We start from the raw sequence: 13,766 nt of genomic DNA on the forward strand, positions 1-13,766 counted from the left end.
GCCCAATTGAAAGGCTGTGGTTGTTTGGGGACAGGAAAGGAGCACATTTCATAGCTCTAGAGTGCAGAGCTCTGTGGGTGGCACCATCACTGCCCCATGGCCCTTGCTTCTGGCAAGCAGGGTGCCTGTAACGGCACCTCGCAGCCAGTAACACTGCACAGTGCAGCCGGTGGTAGATTGGGTACGGGATGCTGGTGCTCCTAATCTCGGCAGTTAGAATCCGGCATCCCAACAGGGTTAGGATACCGACACCTGTCGGTCGGTATCCTAACCCTCCTCCTCTCCCTAACCCTAACTCTCCCTCCTCAGTGCCTAAACCTAACCTCCCCCCTAGTGCCTAAACCTATCCTCCCCCTCCCTACACCCTAAACCTAACCCTCCCCCTAGTACCTAATACCTAACCAATCCCCTCCCCCTAACCCCTTACTTTCGGGATGCAGGCGGTTGGGATGCCGGCGCCGGGATTCTGACAGGTATGAGGCGTCCCTGCGGTCAGTATTATGACCTCATCTTTCCCGTGGCATCCTTTCGTCGCAACAGGCAGGCTCCCTGTCGTGTATACAGCTGCACGGAGTATCTTCTGCCACATTACCATGTGCTGGCTGGCACCACCCCCTATAAGAAACAGCATAAAGATTTCTTTATTGTGAGCTACTGCAACCCAATAAATAAATCATTTTTTTAACATATCCCAATATCTAAGCAGCTTCCCAAGCACTCCAGTACATAATGTGCTGCTACCTCACGACTGACTCCTCTTTTGGCGAGACAGTCCCATTTCTTTAAGGACTGTTTGCAGTTAGGATGTTTGTTATGATTCATGGTAGGTATGTTTGGGGGGAATTGGGAGGTAATTTTCTTGTTGCAAGCATGTGGTAATTAAATGTTTTGGGTTTATATTTGCTCTGAAGTGTGTGACCACGCCCCCATATAATGTAGCCACGCCTCCTGACCCACTGGTGGCTCTTAAATGTGTTTACCACATTGCTCTATAACAATCATCACATCATCTGGAGAAACTTCATATTCATATTCAAATGTTAAGTTCTGATCACTTAAAAATAAACGGATTTGTATTATGTATGATGGTGCATCACAAGCATATACACTCTACAGCTGATGCTGAGCTGAAAATAGCCATTTGCAGAGCAAATAGCACTTGAATTCGCACTGCGCATGCTCAAACAATGGTGCAGGGAAATACAGGCAATGCAGAATAGTATGTCTTTTCATCGGAATGGGATTGAAATACCAGCGGCCCAAATCCGGTTTCAAATCCCTACAGTGACATGCCGACAGGTGAAGATCCCGATGCCTGGGGGTAAGTATGCTAACCCTCCCCTCTCCAGCCCCTAACCCTAACACCCTCCCTTAGGGGTGCCTAACCCTAACCTCCCCCCCATGGGTGCCTAAACCTAACCCCCCCTCCCCGCACCCGAAACATAACCCTCTCGGGGGAATGCCTAACCCTAACATCCCCCCCTAGTGCCTAACCCCCCCTTTCCCCTAGCCTAACCCTAACCTTCCCCGGGTGGGGATGCCTAACCCTAAGTCCCCCGGGCGTCCCTAAACCTAACCACCCCATCTCCGGGCTAAGGGCCTGATTCAGAGCCGCTCGTAAGCGGCCGTTCCTTCGCTCCGAGCGATGTCCGCACATCTGCGCGTGCGTATGGGTCGTAATGCGCATGCGCCAACCAGTCAGTGCGGTCAGAAATCGAGCGCTCGCAAAATAGCGAATGCCTGCTAATTTGAGTGACAGGATGAGGCATTTGTGGGTGGTAACAGGGGAAGGTGCTTGAAAACGGGGAGTGGAGATCTGAACGCAGGCGTGCCAAACAGTCAAAACGGGCGTTTTAAAGGTGTGCATAATTAACAAAGCAGCGCCATCGACCACGTCACTTGGTTGTCTCTTAGCCTGAACTGTTCGCATAATTGCGGTAGGAAAATCCTACCACAAGCACTGCGAGCAGTTCAGACGCCTTTGGATGTACTCGATTAATCTAATAAATAGCGGAGATGACATATGATGCGAGCGGCCAGGGGGCGTCTTTACAAAATAGCGAGCGCATGTTTCGTTCACTCACTCAGACATAGAGGCGTCAACAGACCACAAAGAGCGAGCGCTCAATTTAAATAGCCGGCCCCTTTTTCCGAACAAGCGAGCGCAAATAGCATCTGTATACTTAACCGGCAGAGAGGATGATCGGTCCGGCGTCCTCTGAGGTCCAGCATCGGGATTAACAAAGGTGTCGGTATTTTGACACCTATGTTAAATCCCTTGCCAGGATTACACTGTCAGGATTGAGACCGGCAGCCATGCGGCCACCAGTCTCATAACTACATCTCCTTTTGATCGCATCTAGACTTACATCTGAAGAGACACAGCTGAGGTTTAATGATGTCAGGGGCTGGCTGGCAACTTTTAGCAGGGGGGGGGCAAATGCAATCAACTACCCCCGGCTTTTCTACCACCACATGGCAAAAAAACTGCAGGCCTGGCCAATTCAGGGAGGAATGGCCATGCCCTCTCCCCCAAAAATAGAAGAAAATACTATACGCATGGCAAAGGGGAGCTTAGAAATTCACACCACTAAAAAGCTAGAAAATACAATGCTATGGTGTTATGGTAACGCAGAGGACAGACTCATCCATGCACAGAGGAGCTTTGGATACAGCGGTCTACATAAGGACACTGGACTGTGCACTCTTAGCTGCTCTCATCATAGCACACACATAAGCGGCAGATAGACTGTTTCGGACTCACACTGCCTGGGACCTCTGAGACACTGGGTATAAGTCCTGCTGTGAAGTATAATGTGCCTAAGTGTGAGAAGGAGTAGAGATGGCCCAAAACTCTCTTTCACTGGTTGGGACTTGGTCAGTAGCCCGTGTCTCAGATGGGCACAAGCAATCAGCCTGGTTTAATGCAGCTCAGATAATATCTGCCCATCAACTTCTGCTGCTCTGTACTAACTCCTATACTCTTCACAATATATACATTTCATTTCTATACTACAGTATATATATACCTGTATATTATTAGTAGTACATCTTTGAGGTAACCATACAGTCAGGGCTGTAGTTGGCCTTGCCAGACCCCACTCATTTTCAGTGGCCATGGCCAAATGGCAGTAGGCGGAACCACACCCCCATAAAAAAATAATAAAAAATAGTTTTTGCTGCACCACAGGGGGGCGCAATCACTGTGATTCCTCCCCCTCCACACAGCCAGAGGAGACTGCTCCTACTGATAAGCGGCACCAGCCTTTCTATCCCCATTGCAGCCCAGGACACAGCAGCATGTGCTGGGCTGAGGAGAGAGTAACACTAAAAAGAAAGGGGGGAGGGGGAGAGGGGTGTGCACCCAGGATGCTGGGCCATACTCGCCAACTCTCCCTGATTGCCAGGGAGACTCCCTGAAATAGTAGCAATCTCCCTGACTCCTGTAAGAGTCTAGCAATCTCCCTGATTGCACCTTACCCCCATTATTAAGCTGTTATACAGTAAAAAACCCAGAGATATATATATATATACATTCAAATTAGGGATGTGCACCGACCCCCGTGTTTTGGTTTTGGATCTGTATCTCCTTGTGTTTTGGATCTGGATTTGGTTTTGCCAAAACCGCCCCCTATGCGTTTTTATTCCTACAGTATTATTAACCTCAATAACATTTATTTCCATTAATTTCCAGTCAATTTTGACCACCTCACAGCTCACAATATTGATTTTTTCATCTAGTTTAGGGCCAAAAGGTTGCATCCAACTAACTGGCTGACTAAGCTAAGCAACAGCAGTGGGCGGCACTAACATGTGGCAGTTCAGCTTCCAACATGGTACAGAGTGGCATTGCAGTGGTAGACAGGATGGTAGTTTAATAAACTACACGACCCCTAGGAATTTTAAAAACCAAGAATGTTTTCCTTCACTAGGTCAGAGGCCCGATGGAGTTGGAATAGGTTTATGGACTGAAGACAGGGAAAGGACGGAAGGATTGATTAGTTTTTAATTTATTTATTTTAATGTTTTGATTCTTAAAATAAAATATAAGGGAAGATCAATCTAGGATCAAGTTCTTCAGTTCCTAAAAGACATCTTTGATCTGGTGGAGATTTTTACATTTTTTATACATCTAATAGAAATGAGGCGGCCTTGCTTGTGGAGGTGCTGCTAGAACATACTGTAAACAGATGTTTACTTTGTACTCAGGGAGGTTGTTAGAAATAATGGGACCAAGACTTGCTGTTTACATCATAGGAAAGCAGCCTGTAGTTCTCCGGCTGAACTATAACTTCCAGCATCTGTGATGTTTGCTGGGCCTACTGGAAGTTATTTGTCAACAACAGGTGGCGTGATTCAGGTTACCTCAGCCTGCTGTACGCACTGTATGTACCATGTAACTATGTATGTATGTGACCAATATACACAACAAATTTTTGTATTACACGTATTTGCACTTTACTGCACACATCCTGGCAGGAAGATGCTCTGTGCTGCTGCTCATATTTGCCCACCCCTTCAACTTGGTGGTTCAGAATTAAAAAAAATATGACAGGGGCATACAGGAGATGCTGTCTGTGGCCATTACAATTTCTGGACATTCATAAACCATAAAATTAGAAATATCAGGCAGCAGTGCCCCAAGCAGCACATAATGCAAAGAAAAGAGGTGCAAGATGGAATTGTCTTTGGGCCCTCCCACCCACCTTTATGTTGTATATATGAAACAGGACATTCACAGTTTAACAAACCAATCACTTCAGCGACACGGACTGCCACTTGTGGCTGAAATGATTGGTTTGTTTGGACCCCCACAAAACAAGCAGCCAATGCGCACTGGACATTGGTGGGGATGATCCCATACACAAACTGACTTTACAACATAGATAAGCTCAGATGTCGTCATCATCATCCCCATCAGTGTGTACATCCTCTTCTTCATACAATACTAATTAGTCCCCGCTGGAATCCACCATTACATACACCTCTGTATTCTTTTTACTTAATTGCTGGTAAAGGTCTTCCTCATGGAATTTGTAATTCATTTTGATGAACATCATCTTTTCCACATTTTTCACATTTTGGGGAAGTAACCTCCTATGCCGATCATTGACAAGGTTCCCGGCTGCTCTGAAAACTCTTTCAGAGTACACACTGGAGGGTGGGCAACTTAAGTAAAGCAAAGCCAGTTTGTGTAAGGGATTCCAAATTGCCTCTATTTCCTGCAGAAGTGAAACGGACTGTCTGACATGCCTATTTGGATGCTATCCATAAAATAATCTGAGGTTAGTCCAAGCGGGGTAAGCCATTTTGCAATGATTTCACTGAGTTTTTCTAAGAGTTTCTCAGCGGTATGCTTCTTAGTGAAACCGGTGATACACAGACTACCTTGCCTCTGAATGAGCTGGTACTTGTTAGATGCTGATGCTGCTGTTTGCACTGTTGGAGGCAATACACCTACCCAGTGGGCTGTTACAGTCATGTAATCTTTAGTTTGCCCTGTCGCACTTGTCCACATATCTGTTGTTAAGTGGACAGTGGGCACAACGGCATTTCAGAGGACACTAATAAGGTGTTTTTCAATGTCCTTGTACAGACTTGGAATTGCTGTTCTAGTGAAGTGGAATCTAGAAAGGACATGGTAGCGGGGACACAGGACCTCAATTAACTGTCTAAAACCCACTGCATTAATGGCAGATACTAGGCGCACATCTAATACCAACATAGCTGTTATGGCATCAGTAATCCACTGTGCAACTGGGTGACTGCTTTCATACTTGTTCCCACATGCAAAGGATTGTTTGACAGTCAATTGTTTTGTTAAACTACTAAAAGTAGTCTTCTTCCTGGTCCCCTTCTGGGATGAAGATCCACTCACAGCAGCAGCAGTAACAGGTGTAGCACTCAAGGATCTTTAGAGGAATCATGGATAGGAGAGGAGTCAGTCATTCTTATGAAATTGGATGCAGGACTACTTCCGATCACGATTGAGGATGTTGATGATGATGAAGGTGTTGGTGGTGGAGATTGCGGGTGCTTGGATCCAACAGAGAGAAGGAAGCAGCTAGGTGACACTAGACTGATTGTTATGTTTTTTTAGTTTTTGAATTTGAAAAACACATTTCAGTTTGATGAATGCTCTTCAAGTGGTGTAACACTGAGGAGGTTCCTAGATGGTTAAGGTCCTTACCTCTACTCACTTTGCTTGGAAAACATTACAGATGGCTTGACAACTGTTGTCCGGATTTGGGTGGAAATAATTCCACATATGAGAAGTGGATTTTTTTGTCTTTCAACCTGGCATGACAACAATGGGCTTTTTCCTACCATGGGCAACAACTGTTGCCTGATTACACAAACAACATCCTCATCATCATCATCATCAACATCCTTATCATCCTTTTTAGTGCCAACTACAGAAATATCCTTCTCATCTTCCTGGTGTAATTCCACAGAAGCATCCTCAATTTCTACGTCAGCATCTTGACTTGTGCTGCTCATCCCCACATTTGCAGAGGGCACACAAATGGTGGAAGGAGGATCCTCTTCAAGTACAGTATTAGAAAGGTCAGGCTCACACATGGCAACCGCGGACACACTTGGACTCTCTTCGGGAATCTGTGACTTATCTGAGCACACAGTTGGTTTATATGCCTTAGCCATTTTATTTTTTTGACACTTCTACAGGGAGAAGGGCTTACATCATCATAAGATGCACCACCAGTCATAAATAAAGGCCAATGCCTTATCTTTTCCTTGCCACTTCATGTAGTAAATGGCATATTGCCATTTTTTTGTTTCTCTGCTAACTTAGCTTTTTTTTTTTTGTTTAACACTGTAAAACATTGCTTGTTTGATTTTAACTTAAACCCTTGGGCATCAGCCTTCATAGATGATGTTGACTGTTGACTGCTTTGCATCGTCATCATGACTGCTGGCAACAGCTGCAAGACTTGTATGTGGTCCCGCTCTTCTCTCATTTGATCGTCCTCCATATCAACAAACTTACACTGTGGTCTGACTGGCAGTGTCACCGAACAATATGTTTTTTACACTGGGGAAGAGCACCCCTGAATGAGGCAGCAGCCCCTTGATCAACAACACAGACAGCACCCCTTTTTGATGGACAATAAAGCACCCCTGCTGAGTGTGGACAGACCACCTGCAGAGTCACAAATATGTGGACGATAAACTGCGGCAACGTCACAGTACTATAATAGCGCAGCTAAGTTGCTAATGCACACACACAAAAAGAAAAAAGTACTTTTATTTTTTTTACACTGGGGAAGAGCACCCCTAATTGACAGAGCACCCCTCTGGATATTACAGCACCCCTTTATGGACTGCAGCCCTAGCCTGATGGACTGGACAAAAACACAGCAGCAGCCACAGTTAATTGACAGGACAAGTAATACAGCAGCTGCAGCACCCCCTGAAGGAAGCCCCCCTTTATATACTGCAGCCTAAGTCCTTTATGGACAACACAGCAGCAGCCTTCAGACCAAGACCCCGTGTCGAAGCTGGATAATTGGCTGAGACAAGATCAGTTTAAAATTGGATCGCAGCTATGCCATCTTGCGACTGCCCGCAAGACGCCATCTTGGAAATGAGATCGCAAGATGCCATTTTGCAAATGGCCACCTAAGCGCCATTTTAGATAAACTCACTCTTTAGTACATGTGCCGATATTACTATTAGCATCATGCGATTGCATCTGTGACCATCGCCATAAGTTACGGTGATTCATCAAAAGCCCATTTTATGACTTTATGTAGTTTGGGTACTTTGGATAAAGTGTGTGTATTATTATAATTCCCCTAAAGGATATATTTCAGAAATGGCTGTACAGTATGTCAAAATTGGATTGCATTAGCTAAACAGAGCAAATGGCCACGTGACAACTAGCCTGTGAAGACAAGCTTCATGGACATAATGTCTGCTCTCACTCCAGGTGGCCCTGCCCGAATACAGCAAGAGGGTCATTTGTAGCACTTTACATTAGCAGGCTTCCTACAATAAAATACTTTCAAAGCCAAGAGTGTTATCTGAGGTTTGGGTCTTGTAGCTGTGCTAATTTGCATCTACACAGGCCCTGGGAGAACAAAGACCAGTATTTTGGAGCCTGAAAAGGGTGGGGGCTGCTGGGGCATGAGCAAGTCATGGAACTATAATGCTCACCATTCCTTCAGATCAGCAATATCTCTGTGCTCTAATGAATTCACGTGCCTGTAGAGGCTCATGCTATAATTGCGTAATCACTGTGAGTTTAAGTGAGATTTAAGTGCACCATTTCTCATACACACATTAATACGCACAATTGCGCTGTTAACTAGTCGCATATTAGCGAATGCATAAGACCCTGTATGAAAACACTGAATATTAGCTCCATGCACACGCATCTGCCCCAAGTTAACTAGCATCTTTACATCAAACCCCACATACTCACACATTACATATTCACATACAAGGTTCCATAAGCTTTAAGGTGTAAGATTCGAGTATGCACATTTATTATCATTGCTAGGAAATAAAGGTTATTTCGTAACTAAGGTTTTATACGTGATAAGTAAGCCATGTTTGGTATTGTACTGATGCGTACTCTCTCAACAGTATTCCGGTAATATCGATGGAGAGATCGTAACATGCATTCTCAACTTATGGACCACAGAGACTTCAAGCAACAAAATGTACATTATATGAACAACTGTTAGGATTTGCATGAGGCAGGAAACCAGAGACCTCCAGTTGTTAGAGGCTGGATTGTGTCTATTTAAACCAACCTGTTAAATGTCTTGTAACATATGCCCTCTCCTTTAGGACCAATGGTATTAGCAACAAACTTCTCTATTGTGTTGTTTATTCCTGGGGGTATAAATATGTGTGCTCTGACCCTGGGTTCCTAGTCTTCGTGCTGAATGCTGATTGACGAGGGGTTTCTTGCTGATGACTAACATCTGGACCAGAGAGCGCTGCGTATGTATAATTGTACTTGGGTCTGTATAATCTCTTTGCGCTAAGATTATATGAGGATCATAGCGTGTAACTGCTGTATTTTTACTTGAATAATACTTTGTGCTTTGGAACCACAGGTTCTAGGTCTGGAGTCTTTATTTACTGTATGACTGCGTACGCAAATTAGCATCATCCTTAGAGGTTTATAGGCAGGATATTAGAAGGTATAGGCAGGGGTATATAGAGGTTCAAAGGCAGTATCCTTACCCGACTGGACACACACTGAGTGACTGACAGTGACTGACTACGTCTGCTAGCTTCTCTCTCCACAGCTGGAGTGAAAATGGCGCCGATCGTGGGGACCTTTATATAATCCAAAATCTGCGAGAATCCAACAGCGGGAGGATGATGCGTTTTGCCTTGTTTTCAGATTTGGGTCAGGTGGAAAAACCTGAGCCTAGCTCGGTTCTCACCTCGGATCTGGAAGTTCGGGTGGGTCCAGTTCTCAGAGAACCTCTAACTATAATAATATTATCAGTGCCATTTCCCTGCATTGGTACTAATGCACAGTGATCCCTATGGCTACATGCATTTTCTGAAAAATATCAGTGTGTTTTCATCAACATGTAGATCTTAGTAACTGCTTTGGGACTTGTTTACATTTACATGTAATCAATTTTTTGGCACGCCTCTCAGATGTAGCAGTACACACCCACTTTTACGTGCACTCATAGATGGTGCTTTCACAATCTCCCTGAAATGCTTTTTCAAAAATAGGCAAGTATGCACTGGGCTTCTTCATAAAGCCTAGTGATGGTGATGGAGATGGATGGTAATGCAATCGCAGCTGCAATTTCATATGCAATGCAGCTACAAAAATATCCATCTCTGAATCAGGCCCAAAGTCGCTGTTGCAATAGAGATGCACGATATAGAGCGGGTACAAGTTTTGATGTTGCGTCCAAAGATGGCTTATAAGGACGCACCTATCGGCATTATTGCATGTACAGACGCTGAAAGTTGGGGCGTCTCAATCCTACCACAGTCAACTGCACAGATTACACACAAGGAAAGGAGTTTGTAGTGGCATTTTTATAGAGTCGCAGATGGGCAAAAGTCAATAGGCGCTGTTGTGTGTTGTGTGCTGAATGCTGTGTACTGTGTACTGAGTGCTGTGTGCATTTCTGTGTACTCTTCTGAATTCGGCCCAACATCTCAGTGCATCTGAATTGTAACCTCCCACTCACGCCTTGAATACAAGGGAATGGGTATGTAATGCCGTCTGTCGAGATGCCTCCTGTCAGCGGCATCCCGATGGTTGGAATCCCAACAGGGGTCAGGAAAGTATGTTTACCCTCCCCCTTCCCCCCTAACCCTAACCCTCCCTTCTTGTAGCCTAACCCTAGCCTAACTCTAACCTTCCCAACTCCACACCCTAACACTCCCCATTAGTGCCTAAACCTAAGCACCCACATCCTCATGCCTAAACCTAACCCTCCCCTTAGTGCCTAACCCAAACCCCCCCCAGTGGTGCCTAACCCTAACCCTCCCCCCTAGCGGTGCCTAAGCCTAACCTACCCCCAAAAAAACCTAACCCTAACCCCGATACGCTCCCTAAACCTAACCCTCCCCATGACTAACGCTAAGGGTGCCCCGGACTTACCTCGTTCGGCTTGGTGTCCTTCGGCATTCTAGCGCCGGGATTAAGAAAGGCATCAGTATTTCAACGCCTATCTTGCCATTGTCAAATGCAGTGCACTAAAACCAAACCTGTTTCCATGACATAACGTTATCACTGTACAGATTGGCAAGTTGGTGATGAATTTCAGCTGCTGATGTGCTCTTGCAGAAATCTGATCACACTACGCACCTCAATGTCTTACAACTGATGTTGGGACAGTATGACTGATATAAGGCGCAGTCTAATGGCCGTGAGGGGAAGCAGTAGTCTACCTGCTCTGGCCTAGTGGGAAATTAGAATGAAATAGAAAAATTTATACACGTGAGTGGTCTTGTTACCTTACTTATTGAACCACCCTTGTATTATTAGTCCTCCTGTTAAGTAACATTCAGAGTGATGGTGAGAATCTCAGCATGCTAGAAGTAGGAAACAAGTACAACAGGTCAGATGACCACTGTAGACTGGATTTCTTTACCTTGTTGATCTGGGGCTCACCAGGGTACTGCCATGATCCAATGCCAGTCCCTGTATGCCAGGACAATGTTTACAGGCACCTAGATCTTCGCACATGCACCTATAATCAGCATCAATGAATGATTGTGTGGTCAGTGATGGTGAGGAGATCTAGGTGCCTCTATATTTTATCCCGGCATTCATGGCTGGCTGCGGATCCCAGCAACACCCCAGTGAGCCAGTCTGCTTCTGGATTGGAGGCTTTGTGAAAAACTAATGTATAAGGTGCTAATTCCGGCCTGATTTAGAGTTGGGAATAAAGTAAGAAATAGCAAGTAACTCTGTACCTGGATAAACCATGTAGCAATGCAAGGGGTGCAAATATATACATTTTATTGCATATGGGGTAAATACTGGCTGATTTTGCATGTAGCCCACAAATGCTGGACAGATTTTTTTATACACTGCAATTTAGATGTCAGTTTGGACTCCCCTCTCCCAGATCTAAATTTATCTGAACATATTAATCTGCCCCACCTGCAGAGCAGTATGGTTTTACCAAGATGCATATTTACTTGCTCTTCCTTACTCTATTCCCAACTGTGAATCAGGCCCTCAATTCAAGTTTAATAAATAGGAGGAAATGACAGTACAGCTAAGACTCCATGCAAGACTTAATTTATATATTGAAATGCAGAAGAATTTATAGACTGTAGACTTCACTTTGGACAGTGACCCAAACAGCCACTGTTTCAAAGACCGTTATCTGTAACACCCATAACTAACAAGCCGATGACTTAATCGATTAACTGCAATATATTGTATGTCTTCATAATTATATATAATGAAATCCTTCTGATTCATCAACCATACTTTACCCTTAAAGTGCTTGCTGTCCATGGTGCTGTTTTTCCAATTGAAATAAAGGGAATTTTGTGTAATCAATTGTTTTTGTTTTTTTTATGAAACTAGGAAAATGTATTTGATTAGGAAACATAAAACTTTAAATGTATCTTTGTTAATAAACTAAAATGTGTTTGATATGTAGGTGTGTTTAGCAAACCAAGCATATACTGTATGAACAGAAATGTAAAACTGATAGAAATTGGAATTCTAACTAAAATATAGTAATCCATATAGGCCACTTATTAGCATACATCTAGAGGAGGGTCTGGCACTATTCATGGTTGTTTGAAAGGTACAGCTATGCCCAAAAGTTTTGAGAAAGACACAAGTATTGGTTTTCACAAAGTCCTCTGCTTCAGTGATCAGATGAATTGCAATTAATTGCAAAAGTTCCTCTTTGCCATGACAATGAAATTAATCCCAAAAACAACATTTTCACTGCACTTCAGCCCTGCCACAAAAGGACCAGCTGACATTATGTCAGTGATTCTCTCGTTAACACAGATGAGAGTGTTGACGAGGACAGGGCTGTAGATCACTCTGTAATGCTGATTGAGTTAGAATATCATTGTTCTTCCTCTGTTAACCATGGTTACCTGCAAGGAAACACATGCAGTAATCATTGCTTTGCACAAAAGGGGCTTCACAGGCAAGGATATTGCTGCAAGTAATATTGCACCTTAATCAACCATTTATTGAATCATCAAGAACTTCAAAGAGAGAGGTTCAATAGTTGTGAAGAAAGCTTCAGGGAGTCCAGCAAGTGCCAGAACCATCTCCTAAAGTTGATTCAGCTGTTGGATCAGGGCACCACCAGTGCCGAGCTTGCTCAGGAATGGCAGTAGGCAGGTGTGAGTGCATCTTCACGCACAGTGAGGTGAAGACTTTTGGAGGATGACCTGGTGTCAAGAAGGGCAGCAAAGAAGCCACTTCTCTCCAGGAAAAACATCAAGGACAGACTGATATTCTGCAAAAGGTACAGGGATTGGACTGCTGAGGACTGAAGTAAAGTTATTTTCTCTAATGAATCCCCTTTTAGATTGTTTGGGGCATCTTGAAAAATGCATGTCTGGAGAAGGAAAGCTGAGCGCTACCATCAGTCCTGTGTCATGCCAACAGTAAAGCATCCTGAGACCATTCATGTGTGGAGTTGCTTCTCAGTCAAGGGAGTGGGCTCACCCACAATTTTGCCTAAGAACACAGCCATGAATAAAGATTGATACCAATACATCCTCCAAAAGCAACTTCTCCCAACCATCCAAGAACAGTTTGGTAATGAACAATGCCTTTTCCAGCATGATGGAGCACCTTGTCATAAGGTAAAACTGATAACTAAGTGGCTCAGAGAACAAAACATCGAAATTTTGGGTCCAGGAAACTCCCCAGACCTTCATCCCATAGAGAACTTGTGGTCAATCCTCAAGAGGCGGGTGGACAAACAAAAACCCACAAATTCAGACAAACTCCAAGCTTTGATTAGGCAAGAATGGGCCCAGAATTTGATTGACAGCATGCCAGGGAGAATTGCAGGGGTCTTGAAAGAGAAGGGTCAACATTGCAAATATTGACTCTTTGCATAACCTTAATGTAATTGTCAATAAAAGCCTTTGAGACTTATGAAATGCTTGTAATATTGCTCCACATCTGACAAAAAGGTCTAAAAACACTGAAGCAGCAAACTTTGTGAAAACCAATACTTGTGTTATTTTCAAACTTTTGGCCATGGCTGTAGAGTAGGGCTTATACTGCATCATTGTTCTTTACAAATTCAGTA

This window comes from Taudactylus pleione, unplaced genomic scaffold, assembly GCF_031769625.1.
Source record: "Taudactylus pleione unplaced genomic scaffold, aTauple2 ptg000043l, whole genome shotgun sequence".
Classification (NCBI taxonomy): Eukaryota; Metazoa; Chordata; class Amphibia; order Anura; family Myobatrachidae; genus Taudactylus; species Taudactylus pleione.